This window comes from Lontra canadensis, unplaced genomic scaffold (genome assembly GCF_010015895.1).
Source record: "Lontra canadensis isolate GAN:19392208 unplaced genomic scaffold, GSC_riverotter_1.0 scaffold100, whole genome shotgun sequence".
Classification (NCBI taxonomy): domain Eukaryota; kingdom Metazoa; phylum Chordata; class Mammalia; order Carnivora; family Mustelidae; genus Lontra; species Lontra canadensis.
The window spans coordinates 7,227,626-7,249,628 of NW_022631094.1; positions in this window are offsets into that span (position 1 = coordinate 7,227,626).

Consider the following 22,003-nt stretch of genomic DNA (forward strand, 5'->3'; position numbering starts at 1 on the left):
ACTGTATACTCTCATTGAGTGTTTTTTAGATGCTACTTTACCATGATGTGGTCAGTTGTGAAATGTTAAAAAAAATTATAATTCAGATTTATTCAACTTGAATTTATAGTTTTTTTTTTTATCACTCCTGGAAAATTCTGGTCATTATTCCTTCAGATATTGCCTCTGATAATCCACTTTTTTACTTATTGATTTTTCATTTATTTTATATTAGATTTCCTCACTCTGTCCTTCCATTTTAGCTTATTCTATTCCTTTTTTTCTTTCTATTTCTCCTTCTTATCCTTACCTCTGTATGGAATTCTTTCCAATCTCTTCTAGTCTATCTTCTAATGCATAAATTCTATATTTCTTTCCAGTTGACTATAAAGTTTCTATACAGAATTTTAAATTATTGTTACTCTGTTTCTGATACATGTTTGTGCTTTTAATTTTATTTTCTACTTTACCTATTTTAGTTTTTGATTTTTGGCAAGTGTTTTCATACTTATCTTTTATTTCTATAAATATAACGACCACAGCTGTTTCAGTTTGTATTGATGTTTCCAATATCTGAAATCTTTAGGGTTTGATCATTGTAGTCCTTTGTTTTTATTGATCCTTTCTCAGTGTACCTTACTTTTTTATTTTTCTTGTGTTCCATTGGCTATTTTTACTCATTTTTCTTCAAAATATTTGTGGGAAGAATTTAGGGATTAGAAAGTGGTGCATTCCTTCAGAGAAGGCTTATATCTTTTTTTCTGTTTTTTTTCTTGTATTGTTCTCTAATTTTGACTCAATTACCATCTACCATCCACTTTCTAAATTTCTGCATTTTGTTAACATATTATAATTTTTTCTTCTGTTCTGTTTCTCTTTTCTTGTGGATTTATAATTTTTAATTTGTCCTCTAATGATAAAAAGAAGTAGGTGATGTGGAATCGTTTTAGGACTTGTAGTAGGAGGTGGGAGCTGCAAGAGGCAGAGTTGGAGATGTTCAAAGCACTATTTACAGAAAATAATTCTGCTTGTATATACAATTATACTGCATATATGAATATACTTATATTAATTTTTAATAAGATTTTTCTATTTTTAAAAAGATGCACATCCATGTACTCTGAGAAACAAACTGAGGATTTTGGAGTGGAGGGGGGTCAGTGGTTAGGTGAGCCTGGTGGTGGGTATTAAGGAGGGCATATATTGCATGGAGCACTGAGTGTGTTGCATAAACAATGAATCTTGGAACACTGAAAAATAAAATAAAAAGAGAGTTGCACATCTCTGATCTTACACAATCCACCCATTTGACAGATAAGGAGAGTGAAACCTGGAGAGATGACATGATTAATCCAACTTCCCAAAAGTAGTAAATATAAAATCACAGATTGTAATCCCATTTTTGGACCAATTCATGTGATATTTCATCTCAAATTTTTACACCTGCATATAGAAGACCTTCAAGATTATTGTAAATACTAATATTACATTTTTATTATCTGTTGGAAACACTTCTATTTTTTAATAAAATAAATTACAACAACTATTTTATGATTCAAGAGATATAAAGTCTAATACTCTAAAAATTTTCAATTGTCTTTCAAACATATAAAATATTCCAGACGTTAAGGGTCAATGTATAATACAAAAGTTAGAGCTGGTTGTTATTTAGAGTCTAGTCTTGAATTATAAGTGTTGATATATGACGAACCAAGGTTCTCAATATTCATATGAGCAAATATCATTCAACTTACATTATTAATTAAAACATTTTTCCCCATATATTTTAGAATTGTCGATTATTGTACACACACACAGACACACACACAAACTACACTTGAATTTTAATTTTTTTCAATATGTATTATTCATTAATTCATTTCATCTCATATTGACTAGGAATGTGAGAACAATTTTGAATAAAAAAGCAATAGTTGAAATTCTTTTCTTATTTTTAACTGCAAAGAGAATGAACCTGTTCCATCAGTTTGATCATTGATAAATATTTTCTTTTAAATTATGGAAGTACAACTGATATACAATGTTATATTAATTGCAGATCTACAATGTGATCTATTATCTATCCATCTGTCTATCATCTATCACCTATCTATCTATCATCTATCTATCATCTACCATTTACCTATCATCTATCTTTTTTAATTTTTAATTCCAGTTAATTAACAGGTGGTGTTACATTAGTTTCAGGTGTTTCACTACTTTTTATAGTGCTACACCAATTTGCATGCCCACCAATAATCCATAAGGATTTTCTATTCTCCACATTTTCACCAAAAATTGTGATTTCTTGTCTTTTAAATAATAGCCATTCTGACTGGTGTAAAGTGATATCTCATTGTGATTTGAGTTAGCATGTTTAGCATCTTTTTGTGTTTCTGTTGGCCATCTGGATGACTTCTTTGAAAAAAGAATGTCTTTCAGGTTCCCTGCCCATTTTTAATTGGATTGTTTGTGGTTTTGGTATTGAATTACATAAATTTATTATATTTTTTTGGATATTAACCCCTTATGGAATTTATCATTTACAAATACCTTCTCCTTATTCATTAGGTTGCCTTTTTTGTTTTGTGGATAGCTTCCTTTGCTGTGCAAAAAAAAGATTTTTATTTTGTTTTTCTCTCAATAGTATATTTGTTTCCCTTGCATAAGAAGACCTATCTATAAATATGTTGCTAAGACTGATAAGAGATTACTACATATGTTTTCTTTAAGGAGTTTTATATTTTCACATCTCACATCTTACTTTAATCCATTTTGAGATTCTTTTTATGTATTGAATAAGAAAGTAATTCAGTTTTATTCTTTTACATGTAGTTGTCCAGGTTTCCCAAAACCATTCATCAAAGAGACTGTCTTTTCTTTCCCTAACTGTATATTCTTGCTTCCTTTGTCACAGATTAATTGACATCTAGGTAGGGTTTCTTTCTGAGCTCTCTATCCTGTTCCATTGATATATGCTATTTTTGTACCACTGTTTTTGTGCCATACTGATTTGTTTATACGCATTTGTAGTATATCTTGAAATCTGGGATTGTGATACCTCTGGTTTGGTTCTTCTTTCCCAATATTGCTTGAGTATTCAAGATCTTTTGTGGTTTACTACACATTTGTAGTAGATCTTGAAATTTGGGATTGTGATATTTCCAGTTTTATTCTTCTTTCCCAAGATTGCTTGAGCATTCAAGGTCTTTTGTGGTTTCATATAAATTTTAGGATTATTTATTTCACTTCTGTGAAAAATGCTATTGACATAACCTTTTAACTATATTATTTTTTCCCAATATTTAAGCATGGTATATCTCTCCATTTTTGTCATCTTCAATTTCTTTCATCAATATCATACAGTTTTTAGAGTACAGATCTTCCATCTTTTTGGTTAAATTTATTCCTAGGTGTTTTATTTTTTTATTGGCATAATTGTAAGTGAGATTCTGCCACTTTGTTACTTGTGTATAGCAAAACAACAGGGTTTTGTGTATTTATTGTGTATGCTGATACTAAATTCATCTATCAGTTCTAAAAGTTTTTGGTGGAATCCCTTGGGTTTTCTATATATAACATCATGTCATTTGCAAATAGTAAAATTTTACTTCTTCCTTACCAATTTGGATGCTTTTTATTTATTTTTCTTGTCCGATGGTTGTGGCTAAGACTTTCAGTACTATATTGAATGAAAGTGGTGAGAATGGACATCCTTCTCTTGTTTCTTTCTTAGAGGGAAAGCTTTAAGTTTTTCAACATCAAGTGTAATATTAGCTCTGAGTTTGTCATATATGGCCTGTACTATATTGAGATATGTTCCCTCTAACCCCACTTTGCTGAGAATTTTTATCATGAACAGATGTTGTATTTTGTCAGATGATTTTTCTGCATCTATTGGGATGATCATACTATTTTTATCCTATGTTTTATTGATAAGGTGTATCACATTGATTGATTTGCAAATATTGAATCACCCTTGCATGTTTGGATAAATCCTACTTGATCATGGTGAATACAATTTTAAAATATATTATTGACTTTGGGTTGCTAATATTTTGTTGAGGATTTTTGCCTCTAAGCTCATCATATATATTGGCTCATGATTTTTTTTTTTTTTGGTACTGTCTTTGTCTGGTTTTGGTATCAGGATAATGCTAATCTCATAGAATCAATTCAGAAGTGTTTCTTCTTTGATTTTTTTGGAATGGTGTGAGACGAATAGGTATTAATTTTTCTTTAAATATTTGGTAGAATTAACTTGTGACTATCTAGTTATGGACTTTTGTTTGTTGGGAGTTTGTTGTTGTTTTTGGTTTTGTTGTTGTTTACAAATTCAATTTCTTTGCTAGTGATCAGACTCTTCAAATTTTCTATTTCTTTCTGATTCAGTTTTAGAAGATTGTATATTTCTATAAATTTATCTATTGTTTTCTAGGCTGTCCAGTTTGTTGGCATACAATTTACCAAGTATTTTCTTATAATTCTTTGTATTGCTGTAGTGTTATTAGCTGTTATTTCTCCTCCATTTTTTATTCTGTTTATTTGACTCCCCTCTCTCTCTCTCTCATTTCTTGATGAGTCTAGCTAAATGTTTATCAATTTTGTTTATTTTTTGAAAGAACCAACTCTTGGTTTCATTGGCCTTTAAAAAAATTTTTTTAGTCTGTATTTCATTTCTTTTTGCTCTAATCTTTTTTTTATTTCCTTCCATCCGTTAGATTTGGATTTGTTTGTTCTTTTTTAATATTTTCCTAGATCCTTTAGTTCTACATTTTAGCTGTATTTGAGGTTTTTCTTCTTTCTTGAGGCAGACTTTTCTTCTTTTTGAGGTAGACTTGTATTGCTATGTATTCTCTTAGAACCGCTTTCACTGTGTCCCGAAGATACTGAACCATTGTGTTTTCACTGTTACTTGTCTCCGTGTATATTTTTATTTCCTCTTTGATTTCCTCATTGACCCATAGGTTGTTTAGTAGTGTGTTGTTTAGTTGCCATGTGTTTGTGTTTTTTTCCTCAGGTATTTTTCTTGTAATTGATTTTTAGTTTATACTGTTGTAGTGGGAATAAAATGATATCAACCATGAAATTATATCAATATTTCAATCTGTTGAAATTTATTGAGGTTTTGTTTGTTTGTTTTTGTGGGTTTTTTGTTTTTGGTTTTTTTTGCCTATCACGTTATCTATCCTGGAGAATGTTTCATGTGTATTCTGCTGTTTTTTGATGTATATATCTGTTAGATACATCTGGTCTAATGTGCCATTCAAAGCCCTTCTTTCCTTCTTGATTTTCTGCCTGGATAACCTATCCATTGATGTGAATTGTCAAAATTCCTTACTATTGTATTGCTGTTAATTTCTCCTTTTATTTCTATTAACATTTTCTTTATATATTTAGTTGCCCCTATGTTGGGTTCATAGATATTTATTAATGTTGTATCCTCTTGTTGGATTGATTCTTTATCATTATGCAGTGGTCTTTATCTCTAACTACAGCCTTTATTTAAAAATCTATTTTGTTTGTTAAAAATGTTGTTACTCCAGCTTTTTTTAAACTTCCATTTGTATGATATATATTTTTCCTCTTTTTTTTTTCCTTCAATCTATATGTGTCTTTATGACTGAAGTGACTCTTTTATAGATAGTATATAGATGGGTCTCATTTTTTATGCATGTAGTCATCCTATGTCTTTGATAGATGTTTTTAGTCCATTTGCATTTAAAATAATTATTCAAGTTATATACTTATCAGCATTTTGATTTTTTTATTGTTTCTGAAGATTTTTCTCTTGCTTTTTTTTTCTTCTCTTGATCTCCTCCCTTGTGGTTTGATGGCTTTCTTTATTTCTATGCTTACATTTCTCTCTCTCTCTCTCTTTCTATTTAGTGAATAACAGGTACAGTATTGTAGGGTTTTTATTTTGATTTACCATTGGGTTCATACATAACATCTTATATGTATAATAGGGTATAACAAAGTGATGGTTGTTTAAACTTAAATACATTCTAAAAGCATCACATCTTTACTCTTCCCTTCATGTTTTATATATATTATGTGATATTATATATATTTTTTATTTTGTATATCCCTTGACTATTTTTTGTAGATGTAATTGATTTTACTAGTTTTGTTTTAACTTCTATACTGGCTTTATCAGTGACTCATCTAATACCTTTACTATATGTTTATTTTTTTTAAATTTTCCTTGTATAAGACCTGTACTCCAAAAACCATAAAACACTGGTAAAAGAAATTGAAGATGACACAAAGAAATAGAAATATATTCTATGCTCAAAGGAGTCTTTTTTTCACCTTTCATTTTCACTTCCTAGAAAGAACTAGAAAGTTCCCTTACTGGAAGCCAACTGAGAATGGAGAAATACAGTTTGGAAAGTTCCTGTTATAGTGTTAAAAGCACAAAAATGGAAGATGCATTTGGAGTTTGCAGGTACTAGGTAAATAAGGGGTAGACACTTATCATACACATTTTTTAAAGATTTTTATTTATTTATTTTTGTTTATTTATTTATTTGAGAAAGAGAGATGGGGGGCAGAGAGAGGAGAGTCTTAAGTAGACTCCACCCTCAGTGTAGAGCCCAATGTGGGGTTTGATCTCAGGACCCTGAGATCACCACCCAAGCTGAAACCAAGAGTCAGATGCTTAATTGACTGTGCCCATCTTACACAGTTTAATGCATAGTGAAATTGGGGATAATTTAATGTTAATTAGTCTTAAATTTTTATAATGTTTTCTTTGACTAATGAATTATTTAGAAGTGTGATTTTTACTTTATAACTGCACTTATGGCTGATATTTTTTGTAATAATTTATTATTTTGTTGATTTTTAAGGAAATATATCTTTTTTTTAAGATTTTTGTTTGTTTATTTGACGGACAGAAATCACAAGTAGGCAGAGAGGCAGGCAGAGAGATAGAGGTGGAAGCAAGCTCCCTGCCAAGCAGAAAGCCCGATGTGGGGCTCGATCCCAGGACCCTGGGATCATGACCTGAGCCAAAGGCAGAGGCTTTAACCCACTGAGCCACCCAGGCACCCAACGAAATATATCTTAAATTAGATATTTACATATTATTAACTTTTTAAAATTCTAGCATACAATCATTTTCTAAACATGTTTTGAAAAGTTTGATTTTTAAAGTATTTCATTTGTTTATTTGAGAGAGGGAGAGAGCACTAGTTGGGGGTGAGGGGTGGGATAAGGAGAAGCAGATTCCTCCCTGATCAGGGAGCCCAATACAGTGCTGGATCCCACGACCCTGAGATCATTACCTAAGATGAAGACAGACACGTAACTGACTGAACCACACAGGTGCACCTCTCTCCCATGTTTTGAAAAGTTTTGAAAAGACAAGTTTCTATTTATTATATACAGAATTCTATGTCTCTTATGTACAATCTTTTTTATTTTTGTATTTATGTCTTTGTGAGCTATTTCTTTAAGAGAATTCAGTTAATCTTTTTTCGAGTATTATCATGGGTTTATTTCACTTTTTGAAAATGTCTTTTATTTGCTCAATCCACATTATGTTTTCTATTAACCTTTTGTTAAGAATTATTTGTAATTTCAAGGGCTGATATCCAAGATTTATAAAGAACTTCTTAAATTCAACACCAAAAAATGAATAATCAAGTCAAAAATTGGGCAGAAGACATAAAAAGACACTGCTCCAAGGAAGACATACAAATGGCTACCAGACATATGATAAAATGTGCATCATCATTAGCCATCAGGAAAATTCAAATCAAAACCACGCTGAGATACCACCTTACACAAATTAGAATGGCAAAAAGTTAACAAGGCAGGAAATAAAAAAATGTTGGAGAAGATGTGAAGAAAGACTAACCATCTTAAACTGTTGGTGGGAATGCAAGTTGGTGCAACCACTTTGGAAAACAGTGTGGAGATTCCCCAAAAATGTTAAAGTAGAGCTACCTTTTGACCTGGCAATTGAACTACCAAGTATTTACCCCAAAATACAGATGTAGTGAAAAGAAAGGCTATATGTACTCCAATGTTCATAGCAACAATGTCCATAATAGCCAAATTGTGGAAAGAGCTGAGATGCCTTTTCACAGACAAACGGATGAAGAAATGTGGTCCATATACACAATAGAATAATACTCAGCCATCAGAAATGATGAATAACCAACTTTTGCATCAATATAGATGGGACTGGAGGAGATTATACTGAGTGAGATAAGTCTAGCAGAGAGAGTCAATTTTCATGTGGTTTCACTTACTTATGGAATATAAGGAATAACATGGAGGACATTAGAAGGAAAGGAAAAGTGAAGAGGGGCAGGTGAACCATCAAGGACTGTGGACTCTAAGAAACAAACTGAGGGTTTTAGAGGGTAAGGGTGAGGGGTGGCTATGTATTGCATGCAGCCCTGGGTGTTATATGTAAACAATGTAAACAGTGTATCTTGGAGCACTACATCAAAAATTAATGATGTATTGTATGGTGACTAACATAACACAATAGACTTTTTAAAAAAGATTTGTAATTTCTAATTATGATATTGGAATGTCTGAAAAATATGTTTAGTTTTTGAATATGTGTATTTTTTATTGTAGTGGAAATTTTCCCACCTTCAAATACTACATAGACAGCAAGATTTCCAGCTGCTTTTTCCAGATTATTGTGTATTGTTTTCTAGCTTATATGAAAGACTATTTTAAAGTCTTTATTATAATGGTGGGGAGCTGAGTTCTAGCTCCCCCTTTTTATGTAAGCTTATATCCTCTGTTCCTATATAAGCACAGGAACATAAAATTCAAGCTTCTAGGCTCTCTAATCTAAAGTTTCTCTATGTCTTGCAGGCTTTAACTCCCTTAACACAGTCTATCTTTTACCTCTCTCTTTGTAGTCCCTGGCTATTTCCCTTCATTTTAAGCTTGTCTAATTAATTGGGAGAAAAACTTGCTGTTATTTTTTTATTAAATAAATTTAAAACATAAAAACAGTCTTTCATCTTTTCTGAAGCCAGTTACTAGTTTATTTGTTCAATAGGGTTCAAAATTTACACAGGCTCTTATACACTTTAGACTTTACAAGAATTTCATTTTAGACTACAGGAGAGTGCAGTCTGGTGAATTCTGTTCATTCCAAGACTTCTGGGAATATTTGAAAAGAAAAAAAAAACCACTGTTCTGAACTTAGGTTAGCATTGGTACTCTCTTAGAAGGCACCATCCTCCTTGATAGACCTTATAATAGCCATATCCATTTGCAAGAGTGGAGATATTTATGAACTAAAGATGTAAGTTAAATATATAAACATATATTTAAAAATTAACTTAGAATTATCATTGCTCATAAGGCAACCATAAGGTCAGTGAATTCTTCCATTTTGTTAAATTGAACTATGTTCTGTGGAAAATGGAAGGATTTAATTCAATAAGGTATAAAAACTATAGTTGTAAAATATAGGACAGAAAAAAAAATGTAGAATTTTATTCCAATCTGGCTTTCACCCCAATCATTTTACAAAAACCACTTTGGTGAAGATCAACAGTGACCTTCACTTTGCTAAATTGATAGTCAATTTTCAGTTTTCTTTTTACCTAACTTATTGATAACATTAGACACAGTTACCACTTCCTTTTCTTAATACTGTCTTTCCCTTTGGCTTTCAAGACCCTCCCTACACATTTATAGATTTCTTCCAACCACATTAATGCCCTTTCACAGTCTCATCTTTTGACTTTCCAACCTCTTGTCAAGAAGTTGTGCCAGGATTTTAGTCTTTGATTTACTTCTCTAGTCATAGTAAGTTCTTTGATAATTTAATTTCATCTTATTATGGTTAAATGCTATATATCTGCCAATATTTTGTAAATATTTGTCTCCAGCCCACACATCTTTATGAAACCCAGTTAAATCATCACTTTAATGTAAACTAATGTTTTCAAGTTTAGCATTTCCAAATTAGGTTTCCTGATGAATTCATTCCAAACTGCTTTACCTAGAGACTTTACCTCAGTCTGTAGAGATGGAATTCATCCTTCTGGTTTTCACAAGTTAAAATCCATGGACCCATTCCTGACTATTCTCTCCATCACAACCAGTCAATACAACAGGAAATCTTGCTGGCTCTGCCTCCAAGATTTATTCAGAATTTATACTTTGGTATATCTTTCCTACTAGTACTCTGATTAGTATTATAATTTTGTCTTAATTGATCTCTTAGCTCCCATCTAGCCCCATGTTAATCTTTCTGAAATATAGTTAATGATTCCTCTGAGACATTAATGAAGTCATGGCACTCCTCTTTTTAAAATGCTATTATGGTTCTGCTAAATGATAGTGAATATCCTTAAAATCATTTACAACAGGGTCTTTTGGATCTGGGCCACAGTTACTCCTCCACTCTCATCTCTGACTACCCCTTCTTAAGCTCATTTGGCTTTAGACACTTTGACTTTCTTGAGATTCTTTGAACATGTCAGTCATGTTCTCCCACCTCAGGGCTTGGCTCTACCTGAAAGTTTCTCTTGACCATGGTCTGTTCCCTTACAGTATTTCTTTCCCTAGTATCATCTCACCTGATCACCCCATTTAATAATATAATCTGCCTGTTTTATACACCTCAAACCCTTTTTTTCCACTCTACCTTCTCTTTTTTTCCCATAGTGGTATTATATTCTGTCATGCTATACAATATATTTCTTATCTATCTTCTTTAGAATGTGCACATTATAGAGGTGATTGTTTATTCCTTGGTTCACTGAAGTATACAAACCATCTAGACCAGAACCTGATAGAGAACACATGCTTAGTTTTTACTTATTGAATAAATAAATGAAAGATACATCAATTAATTTTTCATGTGAATTTAAAGCAAATCTTCTATGAAATATACTTTGAGACTTAGAAGAACTTTGTGGTAAGTCATTTGAATTTATGTGATAGTCCTTTATAGTAAAACTAATTTAAACATGAATTTAAGGAATAATCAATTGCAAACATGAATGAAAGACTATTAGTCTTATACATTATATACATTATGGAAAGTGTTGTCTCTCTCATACATATGCAAAAACAAAGCTGTCTGTAGTCAGAGTACTAGAAGTTTTAAAGTAATTATCTTGATTGGTATATTCTATTATATAAATTATATAAATTTATAAATTATATAAATATAAATTACTATTATATAAATAGTAATTAATAGTAATTAATACATAGCAATTTATTTAAAATAGTATGTTCTTCAACCTCTAAAGTACATCATTTTTTGTAATTAACTGTTAGAAGTTTTGATAAAGTTGACATAATTAAAACCAAATTGCCTTCTCACTTATAAAAACATAAATGTCAGTAGTATAATGAAATCTTGTGGAATAATTGTGCCTCCTCTATACTAAATAAATTCCCAATTCTTTGCTATGTTTGATTCTGAGAAAGTTCACTTCAGTAACCTAGTTATTTTCTAAATGCAGAGTGAAAAGCAGGAATAATTGGAATAATTTGTTCTTTATATCTTGCTTCAAAATTGTCAACAAAGAGATAGAATTAATTGCCTCATCATACTTGCTTATGATTTTACATATGATTAGCCTGGACAAAAAAAGCACAGGCTTTATATACATGAAGTTAGAACTATCCGGAAACTGCCTGTCAAGAACCTGTCAGCTCAGTTACAATATTTTTGTTATTAAATAGCTTTTCTTTTGCTGCCAGTTCATGGTAAGCCTAATAGAAATGCTTTAATCACAGTTTGAAGGCTAGTCACTTACTCTTTAAGACCTATCTCCAGATCACCTTCTTCCCATTATTAATGATTAGCAAAATCAATTTGTAGTTTCTCAATGTGCTTAAACGGCTTCTAAAAATGTATAAAAGAAACATACCATTAATAGTCTATATAATGACGGGTTCATTAGTTTGTAAATTGTTGGATAAAAGGTACATGCAATGTTGCTGCATCAGCAATTTATGTAGGAGTTTGTTTGTTTGTTTAACATTTTTAGTCTGCCATTTTAGGTCCCTCCTCCACTGCTCACTGTAAGATTGAAGAAAAAATTTAACCTGAAATTTAATATGTAAGATCCAAATAATATAAAAAAAGATTTTCTTACCTAAAAAGAATGCAGAAAAGATATTTGATTACTGAAGAACTACTCCTTCACAGAAGTACTCTTTATCTGAAGCAGTTGCTCTTTAAACTTGCCTATGTGTAGTTTAAGTAATTCAAGCTTATACACTAAATGTAAATAAAGTACTATATATATAATAAATCCACTTATGATATATTTCAAATAAGGTAAATATCAGCTTAAAGGGATTAGCTGAAGTGTGTTGGTGGATGTCTATATTCAGATAGAGCCTTGATAACGTAAATACTATAGCCTGGAAAGAAATTATTTTTAGTTCATTTTTAGTGTGAATATATATATGGACATGCAAACTATGTGTAAAAAACACCCAATGTGTATTTCCTTGTGTCGGTAGGAAGAACAACTACTAATTAAATATGTCATATAGGCACATAATTGAAAGAAACAGTCAACATTTTGAAACAGCCACAATTTATAGTGGAAATCAAATGAGTACTTTTTTCAAAAATCCATTTCATTTCCTTTGTTTTGAAAATAAAGTATATTTAAACTTTAGAATATATATGATTAGCCTTGTTTTCTGGACTGATTACTTGAATGTCATAGTATAATGGCTACATCAATAATTCTATTTGTCTGTATAATAACACTTTTTTTCTGTAATGAGCTAATGTCATTGAATTATGAAGAAACAATTATCTTAATTAATACTTGGATTCATAAAATAACTAATATTGCACATATATTACTGTATGTTACTATCAGAATTTTGTATTGTGTTCTCACTGGTTAATTTCAACAAAACTGATGCTGCAAATAATTAAATAATCTCCACACTAGTATATATAAATTCCTACTAACCATACAATCATATCAAGCTAAACTTGGTCCCTTCATTTTAATAGCAGCTCCAAACCAAGAGATTGCTGAAGGAATTTCCCATGTGGAAGCTACTTACCAGTCCAAATTGAAGTTGGAGAATAGAGGACTCCAAGAGGGAAATCTTGGAGATCTCAATAGAGATTTATTATGTAAAGATAATTGTTTCAAAAATGGAAAATAAAAGAGAATTAGAAAATACAGGAAAAAAAAATTCTTCAACAAAGACTTGATTGAAATATGAAGTAGAGTAACATGTAACATGATTATTAACTGTGGGCTTTTATGAAAGGCAAATAAACTCTTTACACATGAGTCTGGTATACACAGAACCCAGGGAAAAGGAATTTTAGTCATAACACATCATTAAACACTATCTATATAATCATGATAATGTATATATTTTATGTTCAATTCTTAATCAATTTATAGACAAAACAGAAAAAAAAATTCATTTTAATAGCTTAATGTTGATACTATTATCCTAAGTGGAGCCTAGAAAAATTTAGGGTATGACAAGTATACAATACTAATATCCACAGCTTGTAAAAAGACATTCAAATGCTTTCAGAATTTGGTGGTTCAAAATTAGAGATTTAAAAATATTATTTATAATTACAAATGAAACCAACAGTGAAACCAATGTAAACAAAAGTGCATGCATGTTTGTACATGTGTACACACATGTGCACATATACACATAGGTATACATATAAGACATTATGGAATAGGGACTATAAGTTAACTAAATGCATACCTTTCAGATCAAGGTATCAGTTGTTATTTTTTAAACTTGTAAAGCAAAGAAACATGGTTTTAAAGTAGATGAAAAAAGTTTCAGAACTCCTGGTCCAATCTTCTTAGCCTGGCTTGCACAACAGTTGGGCCTGTATCTCAGTGGTTTTTTCCTGTGTATCTTTCTCTATACTCCCTTGGCTCTACAATCCTGACCCACTCAACTTCATTCCTTTCCCAGAGTGTGTCTGTTTTCTCTCATTCAGATCTCTCACATACTTTCCCTACTCTTTTTTTTTTTTCCTTTCTAAAGGGAAAACATAGCTAACTCCTTATACTTTCTGTTTTCTAGGAAGACTTCCCTAATGAGCTCAGACCTCTGTTGTAATTATTTCTATTTGATTGTTTTCTCCTATTGTGGCACATCTTGCACTGTAAGGTAACTCCATTTTTCATGTTTTAACCCTTCACAATAGATCCCATGAGGACAGAGATCTTTGTTTTTAACACCTAACATAGCAGAGTCCAAGACATGAAACAGATGCTCAGAAATTATGTTAATTTTCAGTCTTAATGACATGAAGTGAACTAACAGAAAATGGGTGTACTGTGATCAGAGACTGGTATCAAATATACTAAATCACTTCTTTATGAAAAAACATCAACTAAAATCATTTTATGTGAAAAATATTTATGAACAAGTAAAAAATATTGCATGATATATTTAACATAATTCTTTGTAAAAATATATATCTCAAGATCAGTGTCTAACTCAAAATGGATGTTTAGATATTTATTGGAAGATAAATTAATGAGATCACAGTATAGCATCATGTTTGGAAGCTCAGTCTTTAACAGAAAACATTTATAGTTTCTTGGGATTAGTTGTGTGAAAATGTATCAATCTCTGAAAGCCTCAATTTTCTTTTCTGTAAAACAAGGATAATATTTAATTTTTTATATTTTATTTTTTAATTAATTATTTTTATTAACATGTAATATATTATTTGCCACAGGAGTACAGGCCTGTGAATTGTCAGGTTTACCCACTTCACAGCACTCACCATATCACATACCGTTCCCAATGTCCTTACCCCAACCACGCTCTCCATAACCCTCCTTCCCCAGCAGCCCTGTTTTATTTTATTTTATTTTATTTTATTTTGGAGATTAAGAGTCTCTTATGTTTTTTCTCCCTCCCAATCCATCTTGTTTCATTTTTTGCCTTCCCTACCCCCCAAACTCCCCACTCTGCCTCTCAAATTCCTCATATCAGAGAGATCATATGGTATTTGTCTTTCTCTGATTGACTTATTTTGCTCAGCAAAATACACTCTATTTCCATCCACATAGTTGTGAATGGCAAGATTTCATTTCTTTTGATGGCTGCATAGTATTCCATCATATATATATATATATATATATATATATATACACACACACACATATATCTTCATCTGTTGATGGATATCTAGGTTCTTTAAAGAGTTTGGCTATTGTGGACATTGCTACTATAAACTTTTGGGTGCACATGCCCCTTAAGATCACTACATTTGTATCTTTAGGGAAAATAGTGATATTGTTGGGTCCTAGGGTAGCTTTATTTTCAACTTTTTGAGGAACCTTCATGCTGTTTTCTGGAGTGGCTAAACCAGCTTGCATTTCCAAAAACAGTGTAGGATGGTTCCCCTTTCTTCGCATCCTCTCCAACATCTGTCATTTCTTGACTGGTTAATTTTACCCATTCTGACTGGTGTGAAGTGGTATCTCATTGTGGTTTTGATCTGTATTTCCCTGATGCCAAGTGATGTTGAGCACCTTTTCCTGTGTCTGTTGGCCATCTGGATGTCTTCTTTGCAGAAATGTCTGTTTCTGACTTCTGGCCATTTCTTGATTAGGTTGTTTGCTCTTAGGGTGTTGAGTTTGATTAGTTCTTTATAGATTTTTGGATACTAGCCCTTTATCTGATATGTCATTTGCGAATATCTTCTCCCATTCAGTCAGTCATCCTTTGGTTTTGTTGACTCTTTCCTTTGCTGTTCAGAAGCTTTTGATCTTGATGAAGTCCCAGTAGTTCATTTTTGCCCTTGCTTCCCTTGCCTTTGGCCATAATCCTAGGAAGAGATTGCTGTCAAAGAGGTTGCTGCCTATGTCCTCCTCAAGGATTTTGATGGATTCCTGCCTCACATTGAGGTCTTTCACCCATTTGAGTCTATTTTTCTGTGTGGTGTAAGTAAATGGTCCAATTTCATTCTTCTGCATGTGGCTGTCCAATTTTCCCAATGCCACTTGTTGAAGAGACTATCTTTTTTCCATTAGACATTCTTTTCTGCTTTGTGAAAGATTAGTTGACCATGGAGATGAGGGTTTATTTTTGGGCTCTTTATTCTGTTCCACTAATCTATGTATCGGCTTTTGTGCCAGTACCGTACTGTCTTTATGATTACATCTTTGTAATAGAGCTTGAAGTCTGGAATTGTGATGTCACCAACTTTGGCTTTCTTTTTCAAAATTCCCCTGGCTATTCAGGGTCTTTTCTGGTTTCATATAAATTTTAGGATTATTTGTTCCATCTCTTTGAAAAAAATTGTTAGTATTTTTTTAAAGATTTTTATTTATTTATTTATTTGACAGACAGAGATCACAAGTAGACAGAGAGGCAGCAGAGAGAGAGGAAGGGAAGCAGGCTCCCCACTGAGCAGAGACCCTGATGCAAAGCTCCATCCCAGGACCCTGGGATCATGACCTGAGCTGAAGGCAGAGGCTTAACCCCCTGAGCCACCCAGATGCCCACAAAAAAATTGATAGTATTTTGATAGGGATTGCATTGAATGTGTAGATTGGTTTAGGTAGCACAGAAACTTTCACAATATTTGGTCTTCCAATCCAAGAGCATGGAATCTTTTTCCATTTCTTTGTGTCTTCTTCAATTTCTTTCATAAGTGCTTTATAGTTTTCTGAGTAAGGATTCTTTGCCTCTTTTTTTAGGTTTATGCTAGATATCTTATGGTTTTAGGTACAGTTTAAATGGGATCAACTCCTTAATTTCTCTTTCTCTGTCTTGCTATTGGTGTATAGAAATGCAACTGATGAGGAAGGACAAGATGGCAGGGAAGTAGGAGGAGGCGCTCTTTCAACCTGTACCCTAAAGTGAGCTGATTACCTACCAAAGAACTCTGATTACCCATGAAATCAGCCTAAGATCAGAATTATACACGTCTGGATCTCTACAGGGGCAGAAGATGCCAGTGGGCAGGTAAAGTGGAGTGGGAACGTCGGACTGATATCGGAAGATAAACAAAAGGGGGAGGGAGCCACAGAGGTGACTGATTGGAAAGTAATACCCCTAATATGAGAGTGCCCTGCATCTGGGGACCAGCATTAACTTGGAGACTGGTTGAAAGCACTCCAAAAGAGCAAAGGATTTCGGGGGGGGGGGATTGTGGGAATCAGGGTAGCTAGGGACAGGGGCCTAAGTCCCTGGACCCAAGACAGCCTCCCCTGGTGCCAAGCCAGAGATAGTGTGGTGGAGAAACCAGGTCTTGGTCCCTGAGCTGCCAGTGCACCTGAGAATGTGTGGGGTCCAGCTCCTGGGAGGGGCTGGGAGCTTTGCCAGACAGCAGAATGCCAAGCCATGCTACAGAGCCTGAGACGCGTGCATCCCTCACCCTCCCTGAGAGAGGTACGTGAAGGCCCAGCCTGGTGCTCTAGGACCCGTGCCCTGCTATCAGAGCATGAGACGCTCACACAACCCACACTCTCCCCTGAGAGAGGTTTGTACAAGCCCGACACTCTTAGACCCAGAAAGACCAAACATTTCCAGCCCAGGCCAGCGGGAAAATCTCAGTGTGCGATCGCTCTTTGGAACCTCTCTGGCAGTCTGGAGCTGCCCAGACAGACACCACTACTGTGGTTTTGGGTACAAGCAGAAGATCCTGCATCCCCAGGGACAAAGACTCCAAACCTGCTCTGCCAGTGGCAAAGGGGGAATTTATATGGGCTCTGTAGCACCCACATGGTACCAAGCTGAGGCTTCTCTCTGAGAGGGAGATCAGGGTGCAGTTTCCTTTCTTCTAAACCTAAAAAAAACATCAAAAGTGGTCAAGGAGAGAGGAAAAAAAAAAGTGAACAAACATAAAAACCTCCAGAGAACAAAAGCCTGAAAAAACAAGTTTCCTCAGAGCCCACCCCCTTGAGGGGAATGGGAAGACTTAACTCAGGGAACATCATTGACTGAAAACCTATGTGGCAGGCCCCTCCCCCAGAAAACAAACCAGGAAAGAAAAAAAAAAAAAAGACTACAAGAGAACAACCACCACTACTTCATAGGACAACTTTTATTTTTAACTTGTTCCCACTAATCTGTTTCATTTTTTTATATAGATAATTTTTAACCTATTTACCATCACAGGTGAGAATCCAATACATCAAATTCCATAATAACCTTCTAACCTGAACTTTTTGATACATACACCTGTGTTTTTCTTTTGCATTTCCATTTAAATTTTTTTTTAAATTTTAGTTTAGTTTAGTCTAGTTTATTCCTTTTTTATTTTTATTTTCTAATATTCATATAGAGTTAAACTTCAAGGTAATCCCCTTTCCCCAATCAATGCTACTCCTATAGGTAAACCAATTTTTAATCCCCCTTTATCTTAGGAAAGTTGAGTCCTTTAACAAAAATATCAAGAAACATCCAGGAAGAATCAAAACAACCTTCCTTGCCCACACTGAGAATTTATAACCACTCTCCCATCTTTTTCTTCCGCCAGTGTTTCTGTGTTTTTCTGTTTGTCCTGATAGTATATAAATCTTACACTTGGGGTTCTTTTTGACGAGGTTCTTCCTTTATTCGCATATATATATTTTTTTCCTCTTGTCATATACTTTTATCAGTCTTTTTGTTTGTTTTTGTTTGTATACTTCATCAATCTTACCTTGGGGCCCATTTGGACTGAACCTTCTCTTTTATCTTCCCTTTTTTCCCTGTCTCTCTCTCTCTCTCTGTCTCTCTCTTTTTTTTCTTTTTCTTTTCTTTTTTCTCTCATTTGGGTGGGGAAACCTGATTGCTCAGAAGCATTCCAGGGTGCACCTTGACTGCACCACAGTTGATACATCCAGCTACATCCATTCAGTCATCTCTCACCAAAATGACTAGGAGGAGGAATGCTCAACAGAAGAAAAATACAGAGGATGGGCCTTCTGCAACAGAGCTAACAGCTGTCAACATAGACAATATGTTGGAAAGAGAATTCAGGCTAACAATTATCCAGGCAATAGCTAGGTTGGAGAAAGCCAATGAAGACCAAACATAATTGATTAGGGCAGAACTGAAAGCCACCAGGGATGATGTTCACACTGTTAGGGCAGAAATGAAAGCTACCAGGGATGAGGTTCACAATGCTCTCAATGAGTTCCAATCTAATCTAAATTCTCTAAAAACTAGGGTAACCAAGACAGAAGATAGAATTAGAGATCTGGAGGACAAACAGATAGAGGGAAAGGATCAGGAGGCAGCCTGGAACAAACAGCTTAGAAGCCATGAAAACAGAATCAGGGAAATAAATGATGCCATGAAATGTTCCAATGTCAGAATTATTGGAATCCCTGAAGGGGAGGAGAAAGGAAGAAATCTAGAAGATATAGTGGAGTATGTTCTTCATGAAAATTTTCCCAATCTCGCAAATGGAACTAGCGTTCATATACTAGAGGCCGAACGGTCTCCACCCAAGATCATAGATTCCAGAAAAACATTAAGGCTACCTGATAGTGAAATTGAGGAATCATAATTGTAGATACAATCTCTTGAAAGCCGCTAGGACAATGAGGCTCCTTACTTACAGAGGAAAGCCCATCAGAATAACATCAGACCTATCCACAAAGACCTGGCAAGCCAGAAAGGGCTGGCAAGATATATTAAGGGCGCTAAATGAGAAGAACATGCATCCAAGAATACTTTATTCATCAAGACTGACATTCAAAATGGATGGAGAGATAAAGAGTTTCCAAGACCGGCGAAGCTTAAAAGACTATGCAACCACCAAGCCAACACTGCAGGAAATATTAAGGGGGGGGGGTCTATAAAAGAGGAAAAATCCTAAGAATAGCATTGAACAGAAATATAGAGACAATCTACAGAAAGTAAGACTTCAAAGGTAACACGATGTCAATAAAAATGTATCTATCAATAATCACTCTCAATGTGAATGGCCTAAATGCACCCATAAAATGACACAGGTTTGCAGATTGGATAAAACAACAGGACCCATCCATATGTTGTCTACAAGAGACTCATTTTGAACCTAAAGATACACCCAGACTGAAAGTGAAAGGATGGAGAAGCATCTTTCATGCCAATGGGCCTCAAAACTAGGCCGAGGTATTTATCTCAGCCTATCTGACAATCTGATATTGTCATATCAGATAAATTAGATTTTAAACTAAAGACTGTAGTCAGAGATACAGAAGGACATTACGTAATTCTTAAAGGGACTATCCACCAAGATGATCTAACAATTGTAAAAATCTATGCCCCCAATATGGGAGCAGCCAATTACATAAGAAAACTGTTAATCAAGATAAAGAGCCATATTGATATGAATACATTAATAGTAGGAGATCTTAACATGCCTCTCTCAGAAATAGACAGATCATCAAAGCAGAAAATCAATAAAGAACAAGAGCATTGAATGACACATTGGACCAGATGGACCTCATAGATATATACAGAACATTCCAACCTAAAATGACAGAATACTCATTCTTCTCAAGTGCACATGGAACCTTCTCCAGAATATACCACATACTGGGTCACAAATCAGGACTCCACAGATACCAAAAGACTGAGATTATTCCCTGCATATTCTCAGATTACAGTGCTTTGAAACTGGAACTCAATCACAAGGAAAAGTTCGGAAGGAACTCAAACACCTGGAAGCTAAAGACCACCTTGCTTAAGAATGCTTGGATCAACTAGGAGATCAAAGAAGAACTGAAACAATTCATGGAAACCAATGAGAATGAAGACACTTTGGTCCAAAACCTATGGGATAGAGCAAAGGTGGTCCTAAGGGGGAAATACATAGCCATCCAAGCCTCCCTCAAAAAAAATTGAAAAATCCAGAATACACAAGCTGTCTCTACACCTTAAAGAACTGGAGAATCAGGGTGGAGGAATCAAGATGGAGAAGAAGTAGCAGGCTGAGACTACTTCAGGTAGCGGGAGGTCAGCTAGATAGCTTATCTAAAGATTGCAAACACCTATAATCCAATGGGAGATCGAAGAGAAGAAGAACAGCAATTCTAGAAACAGAAAATCAACCACTTTCTGAAAGGTAGGACTGGCGGAGAAGTGAATTCAAAGAGATGGGAAGATAGACCGCGGGGGGAGGGGCCAGCTCCCAGCAAGCGGTGGAGCAACGGAGCACAAAATCAGGACTCTTAAAAGTCTGTTCCGCTGAGGGACATCACTCCAGAGGCTTAACCGGGGTGAAGCCCCCGTGGGATCAGTGTGGCCTCAGGTCCTGCAGGGTCACAGAAGGATCAGGGGTGTCTGAGTGTTGCAGAGCTTACAGGTATTAGAACAGGGAAGCCGGCTACAGAGACAGAGCTGAGGAGTGAGCTCTAAGCTCGGGGTTACCTTGAACCGGTCGCAGGCTCGGTCAGCTCAGAGCTCGGCTGGAGGCCAGGGTGACAGGAGTAATTGGGCGATGTTCTCTGAGGGCGCACTGAGGAGTGGGGCCCCGGGCTCTTGGCTCCTCCGGTCTGGAGACTTGGAGGCCGCCATCTTCATTCCCATCCTCTGGAACTCTATGGAAAACGCTCAGGGAACAAAAGCTCCAGAAAGCAAACCCGAGCGGATTACTCACCCCGGGCCCTGGTAAGGGCAAAGACACTTGAGAATCACTACAACAGGCCCCTCCCCCAGAAGATCAACAAGAAACCCAGCCAGGACCAAGTTCACCTACCAAGGAGTGCAATTTCAATACCAAGGAGAGCAGCGGAATTCCAGAGGAGGAGAAAGCAAATCACGGAACTCACAGCTTTCTCCCCATGATTCTTTAGCCTTGCAGTTAATTTAATTTTGTTTTCTTTTTCAATTTTTTTTTCTCTTCTTCTGCTAAATTTTTTAACTTTTACTCTTTTCTTTTTTAACGTTTTTTAACTAGTTTATCTAATATATATATTTTTTTTCTTTTTATATTTTTTTCTTTATTGGTTTTCTTTTTTTTTTAAAGTTTCTTTTTTTTTTTTTTCTGAACAATTTTATCCCCTTTCTCCCCCCTCACGATTTGGGATCTCTTCTGATTTGGCTAAAGCATATT